Consider the following 13,232-nt stretch of genomic DNA (forward strand, 5'->3'; position numbering starts at 1 on the left):
CGTCTTCTATCTGCAGCACCCGGGTTCTCCTAGGAGCCCTTCGAGTGTCTTCCCCGAGTCCCTCCCAGTGCGGGCTGCCGGGGAAAGTCGGGGGTTTGGCTGGAAACGCAGGTAGCATCTAGTGCCTCCCCATGGACAGGGGAGGTAATTAGCGGACTTCCCCTTGCGAGGGAACACCTGTGACACCAGGAAGCTGCGTGGGGGGCGGCCCTAAACCTCCCCCACACAGTCATCCGTGTTCCGGAATTCTGAGTGTGGGGAGGTTCCGTCTTCTGTCTGCAGCACCCGGGTTCTCCTAGGGGCCCTTCGAGTGTGTTCCCCGAGTCCCTCCCTGTGCGGGCGGCCGGGGAAAGGCAGGGGTTGGGCTGGAAACGCAGGTAGCATCTAGTGCCTCCCCATGGACAGGGGAGGTAATTAGCGGACTACCCCCTGCCAGGGAACACCTGTGACACCAGGCAGCTGCGTGGAGGGCGGCCCCGAACCTCCCCCACACAGTCAGCCGTATTCTGGAATTCTGAGTGTGGGGAGGTTCCGTCTTCTGTCTGCAGCACCCGGGTTCTCCTAGGAGCCCTTCGAGTGTCTTCCCCGAGTCCCTCCCAGTGCGGGCTGCCGGGGAAAGGCGGGGGTTGGACTGGAAACGCAGGTAGCATCTAGTGCCTCCTCATGGACAGGGGAGGTAATTAGCGGACATCACCCTGCCAGGGAACACCTGTGACACCAGGCAGCTGCGTGGAGGGCGGCTCTGAACCTCCCACTCACAGTCACCCGTGTTCCGGATTTCTGAGTGTGGGGAGGTTCCGTCTTCTGTCTGCAGCACCCGGGTTCTCCTAGGAGACATTCGAGTGTCTTCCCCCAGTCCCTCCCAGTGCGGGCTGCCGGGGAAAGGCGGGGGTTGGGCTGGAAAAGCAGGTAGCATCTAGTGCCTCCCCATGGACAAGGGAGATAATTAGCGGACTTCCCCCTGCCAGGGAACACCTGTGACACCAGGCAGCTGCGTGGAGGGCGGCCCCGAACCTCCCCCACACAGTCACCCGTGTTCCGGAATTCTGAGTGTGGGGAGGTTCCGTCTTCTGTCTGCAGCACCCGGGATCTCCTAGGAGCCCTTCGAGTGTCTTCCCCGAGTCCCTCCCAGTGCGGGCTGCCGGGGAAAGGCGGGGGTTGGGCTGGAAACGCAGGTAGCATCTAGTGCCTCCTCATGGACAGGGGAGGTAATTAGCGGACATCAACCTGCCAGGGAATACCTGTGACACCAGGCAGCTGCGTGGAGGGCGGCTCTGAACCTCCCCCTCACAGTCACCCGTGTTCCGGATTTCTGAGTGTGGGGGGGTTCCTTCTTCTGTCTGCAGCACACGGGATCTCCTAGGAGCCCTTCGAGTGTCTTCCCCGAGTCCCTCCCAGTGCGGGCTGCCGGGGAAAGGCGGGGGTTGGGCTGGAAAAGCAGGTAGCATCTAGTTCCTCCCCATGGACAGGGGAGGTAATTAGCGGACTTCCCCTTGCGAGGGAACACCTGTGACACCAGGAAGCTGCGTGGGGGGCGGCCCTAAACCTCCCCCACACAGTCATCCGTATTCCGGAATTCTGAGTGTGGGGAGGTTCCGTCTTCTGTCTGCAGCACCCGGGTTCTCCTAGGAGCCCTTCGAGTGTCTTCCCCGAGTCCCTCCCAGTGCGGGCTGCCGGGGAAAGGCGGGGGTTTGGCTGGAAACGCAGGTAGCATCTAGTGCCTCCCCATGGAGAGGGGAGGTAATTAGCGGAATTCCCCTTGCGAGGGAACACCTGTGACACCAGGCAGCTGCGTGGAGGGCGGCCCCGAACCTCCCCCACACAGTCACCCGTGTTCCGGAATTCTGAGTGTGGGGGGGTTGCTTCTTCTGTCTGCAGCACACGGGATCTCCTAGGAGCCCTTCGAGTGTCTTCCCCCAGTCCCTCCCAGTGCGGGCTGCCGGGGAAAGGAGGGGGTTGTGCTGGAAACGCAGGTAGAATCTAGTGCCTCCCCATGGACTGGGGAGGTAATTAGCGGACTACCCCCTGCCAGGGAACACCTGTGACACCAGGCAGCTGCGTGGAGGGCGGCCCCGAACCTCCCCCTCACAGTCACCCTTGTTCCGGATTTCTGAGTGTGGGGGGGTTCCTTCTTCTGTCTGCAGCACACGGGATCTCCTAGGAGCCCTTCGAGTGTCTTCCCCGAGTCCCTCCCAGTGCGGGCTGCCGGGGAAAGGCAGGGGTTTGGCTGGAAACGCAGGTAGCATCTAGTTCCTCCCCATGGAAAGGGGAGGATATTAGCGGACTTCCCCTTGCGAGGGAACACCTGTGACACCAGGAAGCTGCGTGTGGGGCGGCCCTAAACCTCCCCCAACTGTCATCCGTGTTCCGGAATTCTGAGTGTGGGGAGGTTCCGTCTTCTGTCTGCAGCACCCGGGTTCTCCTAGGAGCCATTCGAGTGTCTTCCCCCAGTCCCTCCCAGTGCGGGCTGCCGGGGAAAGGCGGGGGTTGGGCTGGAAAAGCAGGTAGCATCTAGTGCCTCCCCATGGACAAGGGAGATAATTAGCGGACTTCCCCCTGCCAGGGAACACCTGTGACACCAGGCAGCTGCGTGGAGAGCGGCCCCGAACCTCCCCCACACAGTCACCCGTGTTCCGGAATTCTGAGTGTGGGGAGGTTCCGTCTTCTGTCTGCAGCACCCGGGATCTCCTAGGAGCCCTTCGAGTGTCTTCCCCGAGTCCCTCCCAGTGCGGGCTGCCGGGGAAAGGCGGGGGTTGGGCTGGAAACGCAGGTAGCATCTAGTGCCTCCCCATGGACTGGGGAGGTAATTAGCGGACTACCCCCTGCCAGGGAACACCTGTGACACCAGGCAGCTGCGTGGAGGGCGGCCCCGAACCTCCCCCTCACAGTCACCCTTGTTCCGGATTTCTGAGTGTGGGGGGGTTCCTTCTTCTGTCTGCAGCACACGGGATCTCCTAGGAGCCCTTCGAGTGTCTTCCCCGAGTCCCTCCCAGTGCGGGCTGCCGGGGAAAGGCAGGGGTTTGGCTGGAAACGCAGGTAGCATCTAGTTCCTCCCCATGGACAGGGGAGGTAATTAGCGGACTTCGCCTTGCGAGGGAACACCTGTGACACCAGGAAGCTGCGTGTGGGGCGGCCCTAAACCTCCCCAACACAGTCATCCGTGTTCCGGAATTCTGAGTGTGGGGAGGTTCCGTCTTCTGTCTGCAGCACCCGGGTTCTCCTAGGAGCCATTCGAGTGTCTTCCCCGAGTCCCTCCCAGTGCGGGCTGCCGGGGAAAGGCGGGGGTTTGGCTGGAAACGCAGGTAGCATCTAGTGCCTCCCCATGGAGAGGGGAGGTAATTAGCGGAATTCCCCTTGCGAGGGAACACCTGTGACACCAGGCAGCTGCGTGGAGGGCGGCCCCGAACCTCCCCCACACAGTCACCCGTGTTCCGGAATTCTGAGTGTGGGGGGGTTGCTTCTTCTGTCTGCAGCACACGGGATCTCCTAGGAGCCCTTCGAGTGTCTTCCCCCAGTCCCTCCCAGTGCGGGCTGCCGGGGAAAGGAGGGGGTTGTGCTGGAAACGCAGGTAGAATCTAGTGCCTCCCCATGGACTGGGGAGGTAATTAGCGGACTACCCTCTGCCAGGGAACACCTGTGACACCAGGCAGCTGCGTGGAGGGCGGCCCCGAACCTCCCCCTCACAGTCACCCTTGTTCCGGATTTCTGAGTGTGGGGGGGTTCCTTCTTCTGTCTGCAGCACACGGGATCTCCTAGGAGCCCTTCGAGTGTCTTCCCCGAGTCCCTCCCAGTGCGGGCTGCCGGGGAAAGGCAGGGGTTTGGCTGGAAACGCAGGTAGCATCTAGTTCCTCCCCATGGACAGGGGAGGTAATTAGCGGACTTCCCTTTGCGAGGGAACACCTGTGACACCAGGAAGCTGCGTGTGGGGCGGCCCTAAACCTCCCCCACACAGTCATCCGTGTTCCGGAATTCTGAGTGTGGGGAGGTTCCGTCTTCTGTCTGCAGCACCCGGGTTCTCCTAGGAGCCCTTCGAGTGTCTTCCCCGAGTCCCTCCTAGTGCGGGCTGCCGGGGAAAGGCGGGGGTTTGGCTGGAAACGCAGGTAGCATCTAGTGCCTCCCCATGGACCAGGGAGGTAATTAGCGGACTTCCCCTTGCGAGGGAACACCTGTGACACAAGGCAGCTGCGTGGAGGGCGGCCCCGAACCTCCCCCACACAGTCAGCCGTGTTCCGGAATTCTGAGTGTGGGGAGGTTCCGTCTTCTGTCTGCAGCACCCGGGTTCTCCTAGGAGCCATTCGAGTGTCTTCCCCCAGTCCCTCCCAGTGCGGGCTGCCGGGGAAAGGCGGGGGTTGGGCTGGAAAAGCAGGTAGCATCTAGTGCCTCCCCATGGACAAGGGAGATAATTAGCGGACTTCCCCCTGCCAGGGAACACCTGTGACACCAGGCAGCTGCGTGGAGGGCGGCCCCGAACCTCCCCCACACAGTCACCCGTGTTCCGGAATTCTGAGTGTGGGGAGGTTCCGTCTTCTGTCTGCAGCACCCGGGATCTCCTAGGAGCCCTTCGAGTGTCTTCCCCGAGTCCCTCCCAGTGCGGGCTGCCGGGGAAAGGCGGGGGTTTGGCTGGAAACGCAGGTAGCATCTAGTGCCTCCTCATGGACAGGGGAGGTAATTAGCGGACATCACCCTGCCAGGGAACACCTGTGACACCAGGCAGCTGCGTGGATGGCGGCTCTGAACCTCCCCCTCACAGTCACCCTTGTTCCTGATTTCTGAGTGTGGGGGGGTTCCTTCTTCTGTCTGCTGCACACGGGATCTCCTAGGAGCCCTTCGAGTGTCTTCCCCGAGTCCCTCCCAGTGCGGGCTGCCGGGGAAAGGCGGGGGTTGGGCTGGAAAAGCAGGTAGCATCTAGTTCCTCCCCATGGACAGGGGAGGTAATTAGCGGACTACGCCCTGCCAGGGAACACCTGTGACACCAGGCAGCTGCGTGGAGGGCGGCCCCGAACCTCCCCCACACAGTCAGCCGTGTTCCGGAATTCTGAGTGTGGGGAGGTTCCGTCTTCTGTCTGCAGCACCCGGGTTCTCCTAGGAGCCATTCGAGTGTCTTCCCCCAGTCCCTCCCAGTGCGGGCTGCCGGGGAAAGGCGGGGGTTGGGCTGGAAAAGCAGGTAGCATCTAGTGCCTCCCCATGGACAAGGGAGATAATTAGCGGACTTCCCCCTGCCAGGGAACACCTGTGACACCAGGCAGCTGCGTGGAGGGCGGCCCCGAACCTCCCCCACACAGTCAGCCGTGTTCCGGAATTCTGAGTGTGGGGAGGTTCCGTCTTCTGTCTGCAGCACCCGGGATCTCCTAGGAGCCCTTCGAGTGTCTTCCCCGAGTCCCTCCCAGTGCGGGCTGCCGGGGAAAGGCGGGGGTTGGGCTGGAAACGCAGGTAGCATCTAGTGCCTCCTCATGGACATGGGAGGTAATTAGCGGACATCACCCTGGCAGGGAACACCTGTGACACCAGGCAGCTGCGTGGAGGGCGGCTCTGAACCTCCCCCTCACAGTCACCCGTGTTCCGGATTTCTGAGTGTGGGGGGGTTCCTTCTTCTGTCTGCAGCACACGGGATCTCCTAGGAGCCCTTCGAGTGTCTTCCCCGAGTCCCTCCCAGTGCGGGCTGCCGGGGAAAGGCGGGGGTTGGGCTGGAAAAGCAGGTAGCATCTAGTTCCTCCCCATGGACAGGGGAGGTAATTAGCGGACTACGCCCTGCCAGGGAACACCTGTGACACCAGGCAGCTGCGTGGAGGGCGGCCCCGAACCTCCCCCACACAGTCAGCCGTATTCCGGAATTCTGAGTGTGGGGAGGTTCCGTCTTCTGTCTGCAGCACCCGGGTTCTCCTAGGAGCCCTTCGAGTGTCTTCCCCGAGTCCCTCCCAGTGCGGGCTGCCGGGGAAAGGCGGGGGTTGGGCTGGAAACGCAGGTAGCATCTAGTGCCTCCTCATGGACAGGGGAGGTAATTAGCGGACATCACCCTGCCAGGGAACACCTGTGACACCAGGCAGCTGCGTGGAGGGCGGCTCTGAACCTCCCCCTCACAGTCACCCTTGTTCCGGATTTCTGAGTGTGGGGGGGTTCCTTCTTCTGTCTGCAGCACACGGGATCTCCTAGGAGCCCTTCGAGTGTCTTCCCCGAGTCCCTCCCAGTGCGGGCTGCCGGGGAAAGGCGGGGGTTGGGCTGGAAAAGCAGGTAGCATCTAGTTCCTCCCCATGGACAGGGGAGGTAATTAGCGGACTTCGCCTTGCGAGGGAACACCTGTGACACCAGGAAGCTGCGTGTGGGGCGGCCCTAAACCTCCCCAACACAGTCATCCGTGTTCCGGAATTCTGAGTGTGGGGAGGTTCCGTCTTCTGTCTGCAGCACCCGGGTTCTCCTAGGAGCCATTCGAGTGTCTTCCCCCAGTCCCTCCCAGTGCGGGCTGCCGGGGAAAGGCGGGGGTTGGGCTGGAAAAGCAGGTAGCATCTAGTGCCTCCCCATGGATAAGGGAGATAATTAGCGGACTTCCCCCTGCCAGGGAACACCTGTGACACCAGGCAGCTGCGTGGAGGGCGGCCCCGAACCTCCCCCACACAGTCACCCGTGTTCCGGAATTCTGAGTGTGGGGAGGTTCCGTCTTCTGTCTGCAGCACCCGGGATCTCCTAGGAGCCCTTCGAGTGTCTTCCCCGAGTCCCTCCCAGTGCGGGCTGCCGGGGAAAGGCGGGGGTTGGGCTGGAAACGCAGGTAGCATCTAGTGCCTCCTCATGGACAGGGGAGGTAATTAGCGGACATCACCCTGCCAGGGAACACCTGTGACACCAGGCAGCTGCGTGGAGGGCGGCTCTGAACCTCCCCCTCACAGTCACCCGTGTTCCGGATTTCTGAGTGTGGGGGGGTTCCTTCTTCTGTCTGCAGCACACGGGATCTCCTAGGAGCCCTTCGAGTGTCTTCCCCGAGTCCCTCCCAGTGCGGGCTGCCGGGGAAAGGCGGGGGTTGGGCTGGAAAAGCAGGTAGCATCTAGTTCCTCCCCATGGACAGGGGAGGTAATTAGCGGACTACGCCCTGCCAGGGAACACCTGTGACACCAGGCAGCTGCGTGGAGGGCGGCCCCGAACCTCCCCCACACAGTCAGCCGTGTTCCGGAATTCTGAGTGTGGGGAGGTTCCGTCTTCTGTCTGCAGCACCCGGGTTCTCCTAGGAGCCATTCGAGTGTCTTCCCCCAGTCCCTCCCAGTGCGGGCTGCCGGGGAAAGGCGGGGGTTGGGCTGGAAAAGCAGGTAGCATCTAGTGCCTCCCCATGGACAAGGGAGATAATTAGCAGACTTCCCCCTGCCAGGGAACACCTGTGACACCAGGCAGCTGCGTGGAGGGCGGCCCCGAACCTCCCCCACACAGTCACCCGTGTTCCGGAATTCTGAGTGTGGGGAGGTTCCGTCTTCTGTCTGCAGCACCCGGGATCTCCTAGGAGCCCTTCGAGTGTCTTCCCCGAGTCCCTCCCAGTGCGGGCTGCCGGGGAAAGGCGGGGGTTGGGCTGGAAACGCAGGTAGCATCTAGTGCCTCCTCATGGACAGGGGAGGTAATTAGCGGACATCACCCTGGCAGGGAACACCTGTGACACCAGGCAGCTGCGTGGAGGGCGGCTCTGAACCTCCCCCTCACAGTCACCCGTGTTCCGGATTTCTGAGTGTGGGGGGGTTCCTTCTTCTGTCTGCAGCACACGGGATCTCCTAGGAGCCCTTCGAGTGTCTTCCCCGAGTCCCTCCCAGTGCGGGCTGCCGGGGAAAGGCGGGGGTTGGGCTGGAAAAGCAGGTAGCATCTAGTTCCTCCCCATGGACAGGGGAGGTAATTAGCGGACTACCCCCTGCCAGGGAACACCTGTGACACCAGGCAGCTGCGTGGAGGGCGGCCCCGAACCTCCCCCACACAGTCAGCCGTATTCCGGAATTCTGAGTGTGGGGAGGTTACGTCTTCTGTCTGCAGCACCCGGGTTCTCCTAGGAGCCCTTCGAGTGTCTTCCCCGAGTCCCTCCCAGTGCGGGCTGCCAGGGAAAGGCGGGGGTTGGGCTGGAAACGCAGGTAGCATCTAGTGCCTCCTCATGGACAGGGGAGGTAATTAGCGGACATCACCCTGCCAGGGAACACCTGTGACACCAGGCAGCTGCGTGGAGTGCGGCTCTGAACCTCCCCCTCACAGTCACCCGTGTTCCGGATTTCTGAGTGTGGGGGGGTTCCTTCTTCTGTCTGCAGCACACGGGATCTCCTAGGAGCCCTTCGAGTGTCTTCCCCGAGTCCCTCCCAGTGCGGGCTGCCGGGGAAAGGCGGGGGTTGGGCTGGAAAAGCAGGTAGCATCTAGTGCCTCCCCATGGACAAGGGAGATAATTAGCGGACTTCCCCCTGCCAGGGAACACCTGTGACACCAGGCAGCTGCGTGGAGGGCGGCCCCGAACCTCCCCCACACAGTCACCCGTGTTCCGGAATTCTGAGTGTGGGGAGGTTCCGTCTTCTGTCTGCAGCACCCGGGATCTCCTAGGAGCCCTTCGAGTGTCTTCCCCGAGTCCCTCCCAGTGCGGGCTGCCGGGGAAAGGCGGGGGTTGGGCTGGAAAAGCAGGTAGCATCTAGTGCCTCCCCCTGGACAGGGGAAGTAATTAGCGGACATCCCCCTGCCAGGGAACACCTGTGACACCAGGCAGCTGCGTGTAGGGCGGCCACGAACCTCCCCCACACAGTCACCCGTGTTCCGGAATTCTGAGTGTGGGGAGGTTCCGTCTTCTGTCTGCAGCACACGGGATCTCCTAGGAGCCCTTCGAGTGTCTTCCCCGAGTCCCTCCCAGTGCGGGCTGCCGGGGAAAGGCGGGGGTTGGGCTGGAAAAGCAGGTAGCATCTAGTTCCTCCCCATGGACAGGGGAGGTAATTAGCGGACTACGCCCTGCCAGGGAACACCTGTGACACCAGGCAGCTGCGTGGAGGGCGGCCCCGAACCTCCCCCACACAGTCAGCCGTGTTCCGGAATTCTGAGTGTGGGGAGGTTCCGTCTTCTGTCTGCAGCACCCGGGTTCTCCTAGGAGCCATTCGAGTGTCTTCCCCCAGTCCCTCCCAGTGCGGGCTGCCGGGGAAAGGCGGGGGTTGGGCTAGAAAAGCAGGTAGCATCTAGTGCCTCCCCATGGACAAGGGAGATAATTAGCGGACTTCCCCCTGCCAGGGAACACCTGTGACACCAGGCAGCTGCGTGGAGGGCGGCCCCGAACCTCCCCCACACAGTCAGCCGTGTTCCAGAATTCTGAGTGTGGGGAGGTTCCGTCTTCTATCTGCAGCACCCGGGTTCTCCTAGGAGCCCTTCGAGTGTCTTCCCCGAGTCCCTCCCAGTGCGGGCTGCCGGGGAAAGTCGGGGGTTTGGCTGGAAACGCAGGTAGCATCTAGTGCCTCCCCATGGACAGGGGAGGTAATTAGCGGACTTCCCCTTGCGAGGGAACACCTGTGACACCAGGAAGCTGCGTGGGGGGCGGCCCTAAACCTCCCCCACACAGTCATCCGTGTTCCGGAATTCTGAGTGTGGGGAGGTTCCGTCTTCTGTCTGCAGCACCCGGGTTCTCCTAGGAGCCCTTCGAGTGTGTTCCCCGAGTCCCTCCCTGTGCGGGCGGCCGGGGAAAGGCAGGGGTTGGGCTGGAAACGCAGGTAGCATCTAGTGCCTCCCCATGGACAGGGGAGGTAATTAGCGGACTACCCCCTGCCAGGGAACACCTGTGACACCAGGCAGCTGCGTGGAGGGCGGCCCCGAACCTCCCCCACACAGTCAGCCGTATTCTGGAATTCTGAGTGTGGGGAGGTTCCGTCTTCTGTCTGCAGCACCCAGGTTCTCCTAGGAGCCCTTCGAGTGTCTTCCCCGAGTCCCTCCCAGTGCGGGCTGCCGGGGAAAGGCGGGGGTTGGACTGGAAACGCAGGTAGCATCTAGTGCCTCCTCATGGACAGGGGAGGTAATTAGCGGACATCACCCTGCCAGGGAACACCTGTGACACCAGGCAGCTGCGTGGAGGGCGGCTCTGAACCTCCCACTCACAGTCACCCGTGTTCCGGATTTCTGAGTGTGGGGAGGTTCCGTCTTCTGTCTGCAGCACCCGGGTTCTCCTAGGAGCCATTCGAGTGTCTTCCCCCAGTCCCTCCCAGTGCGGGCTGCCGGGGAAAGGCGGGGGTTGGGCTGGAAAAGCAGGTAGCATCTAGTGCCTCCCCATGGACAAGGGAGATAATTAGCGGACTTCCCCCTGCCAGGGAACACCTGTGACACCAGGCAGCTGCGTGGAGGGCGGCCCCGAACCTCCCCCACACAGTCACCCGTGTTCCGGAATTCTGAGTGTGGGGAGGTTCCGTCTTCTGTCTGCAGCACCCGGGATCTCCTAGGAGCCCTTCGAGTGTCTTCCCCGAGTCCCTCCCAGTGCGGGCTGCCGGGGAAAGGCGGGGGTTGGGCTGGAAACGCAGGTAGCATCTAGTGCCTCCTCATGGACAGGGGAGGTAATTAGCGGACATCAACCTGCCAGGGAATACCTGTGACACCAGGCAGCTGCGTGGAGGGCGGCTCTGAACCTCCCCCTCACAGTCACCCGTGTTCCGGATTTCTGAGTGTGGGGGGGTTCCTTCTTCTGTCTGCAGCACACGGGATCTCCTAGGAGCCCTTCGAGTGTCTTCCCCGAGTCCCTCCCAGTGCGGGCTGCCGGGGAAAGGCGGGGGTTGGGCTGGAAAAGCAGGTAGCATCTAGTTCCTCCCCATGGACAGGGGAGGTAATTAGCGGACTTCCCCTTGCGAGGGAACACCTGTGACACCAGGAAGCTGCGTGGGGGGCGGCCCTAAACCTCCCCCACACAGTCATCCGTATTCCGGAATTCTGAGTGTGGGGAGGTTCCGTCTTCTGTCTGCAGCACCCGGGTTCTCCTAGGAGCCCTTCGAGTGTCTTCCCCGAGTCCCTCCCAGTGCGGGCTGCCGGGGAAAGGCGGGGGTTTGGCTGGAAACGCAGGTAGCATCTAGTGCCTCCCCATGGAGAGGGGAGGTAATTAGCGGAATTCCCCTTGCGAGGGAACACCTGTGACACCAGGCAGCTGCGTGGAGGGCGGCCCCGAACCTCCCCCACACAGTCACCCGTGTTCCGGAATTCTGAGTGTGGGGGGGTTGCTTCTTCTGTCTGCAGCACACGGGATCTCCTAGGAGCCCTTCGAGTGTCTTCCCCCAGTCCCTCCCAGTGCGGGCTGCCGGGGAAAGGAGGGGGTTGTGCTGGAAACGCAGGTAGAATCTAGTGCCTCCCCATGGACTGGGGAGGTAATTAGCGGACTACCCCCTGCCAGGGAACACCTGTGACACCAGGCAGCTGCGTGGAGGGCGGCCCCGAACCTCCCCCTCACAGTCACCCTTGTTCCGGATTTCTGAGTGTGGGGGGGTTCCTTCTTCTGTCTGCAGCACACGGGATCTCCTAGGAGCCCTTCGAGTGTCTTCCCCGAGTCCCTCCCAGTGCGGGCTGCCGGGGAAAGGCAGGGGTTTGGCTGGAAACGCAGGTAGCATCTAGTTCCTCCCCATGGACAGGGGAGGTAATTAGCGGACTTCGCCTTGCGAGGGAACACCTGTGACACCAGGAAGCTGCGTGTGGGGCGGCCCTAAACCTCCCCAACACAGTCATCCGTGTTCCGGAATTCTGAGTGTGGGGAGGTTCCGTCTTCTGTCTGCAGCACCCGGGTTCTCCTAGGAGCCATTCGAGTGTCTTCCCCGAGTCCCTCCCAGTGCGGGCTGCCGGGGAAAGGCGGGGGTTTGGCTGGAAACGCAGGTAGCATCTAGTGCCTCCCCATGGAGAGGGGAGGTAATTAGCGGAATTCCCCTTGCGAGGGAACACCTGTGACACCAGGCAGCTGCGTGGAGGGCGGCCCCGAACCTCCCCCACACAGTCACCCGTGTTCCGGAATTCTGAGTGTGGGGGGGTTGCTTCTTCTGTCTGCAGCACACGGGATCTCCTAGGAGCCCTTCGAGTGTCTTCCCCCAGTCCCTCCCAGTGCGGGCTGCCGGGGAAAGGAGGGGGTTGTGCTGGAAACGCAGGTAGAATCTAGTGCCTCCTCATGGACAGGGGAGGTAATTAGCGGACATCACCCTGCCAGGGAACACCTGTGACACCAGGCAGCTGCGTGGAGTGCGGCTCTGAACCTCCCCCTCACAGTCACCCGTGTTCCGGATTTCTGAGTGTGGGGGGGTTCCTTCTTCTGTCTGCAGCACACGGGATCTCCTAGGAGCCCTTCGAGTGTCTTCCCCGAGTCCCTCCCAGTGCGGGCTGCCGGGGAAAGGCGGGGGTTTGGCTGGAAACGCAGGTAGCATCTAGTGCCTCCCCATGGAGAGGGGAGGTAATTAGCGGAATTCCCCTTGCGAGGGAACACCTGTGACACCAGGCAGCTGCGTGGAGGGCGGCCCCGAACCTCCCCCACACAGTCACCCGTGTTCCGGAATTCTGAGTGTGGGGGGGTTGCTTCTTCTGTCTGCAGCACACGGGATCTCCTAGGAGCCCTTCGAGTGTCTTCCCCCAGTCCCTCCCAGTGCGGGCTGCCGGGGAAAGGAGGGGGTTGTGCTGGAAACGCAGGTAGAATCTAGTGCCTCCTCATGGACAGGGGAGGTAATTAGCGGACATCACCCTGCCAGGGAACACCTGTGACACCAGGCAGCTGCGTGGAGTGCGGCTCTGAACCTCCCCCTCACAGTCACCCGTGTTCCGGATTTCTGAGTGTGGGGGGGTTCCTTCTTCTGTCTGCAGCACACGGGATCTCCTAGGAGCCCTTCGAGTGTCTTCCCCGAGTCCCTCCCAGTGCGGGCTGCCGGGGAAAGGCGGGGGTTGGGCTGGAAAAGCAGGTAGCATCTAGTGCCTCCCCATGGACAAGGGAGATAATTAGCGGACTTCCCCCTGCCAGGGAACACCTGTGACACCAGGCAGCTGCGTGGAGGGCGGCCCCGAACCTCCCCCACACAGTCACCCGTGTTCCGGAATTCTGAGTGTGGGGAGGTTCCGTCTTCTGTCTGCAGCACCCGGGATCTCCTAGGAGCCCTTCGAGTGTCTTCCCCGAGTCCCTCCCAGTGCGGGCTGCCGGGGAAAGGCGGGGGTTGGGCTGGAAAAGCAGGTAGCATCTAGTGCCTCCCCCTGGACAGGGGAAGTAATTAGCGGACATCCCCCTGCCAGGGAACACCTGTGACACCAGGCAGCTGCGT

This window comes from Camelus bactrianus, chromosome 2 (assembly GCF_048773025.1).
Source record: "Camelus bactrianus isolate YW-2024 breed Bactrian camel chromosome 2, ASM4877302v1, whole genome shotgun sequence".
NCBI classification, from domain to species: domain Eukaryota; kingdom Metazoa; phylum Chordata; class Mammalia; order Artiodactyla; family Camelidae; genus Camelus; species Camelus bactrianus.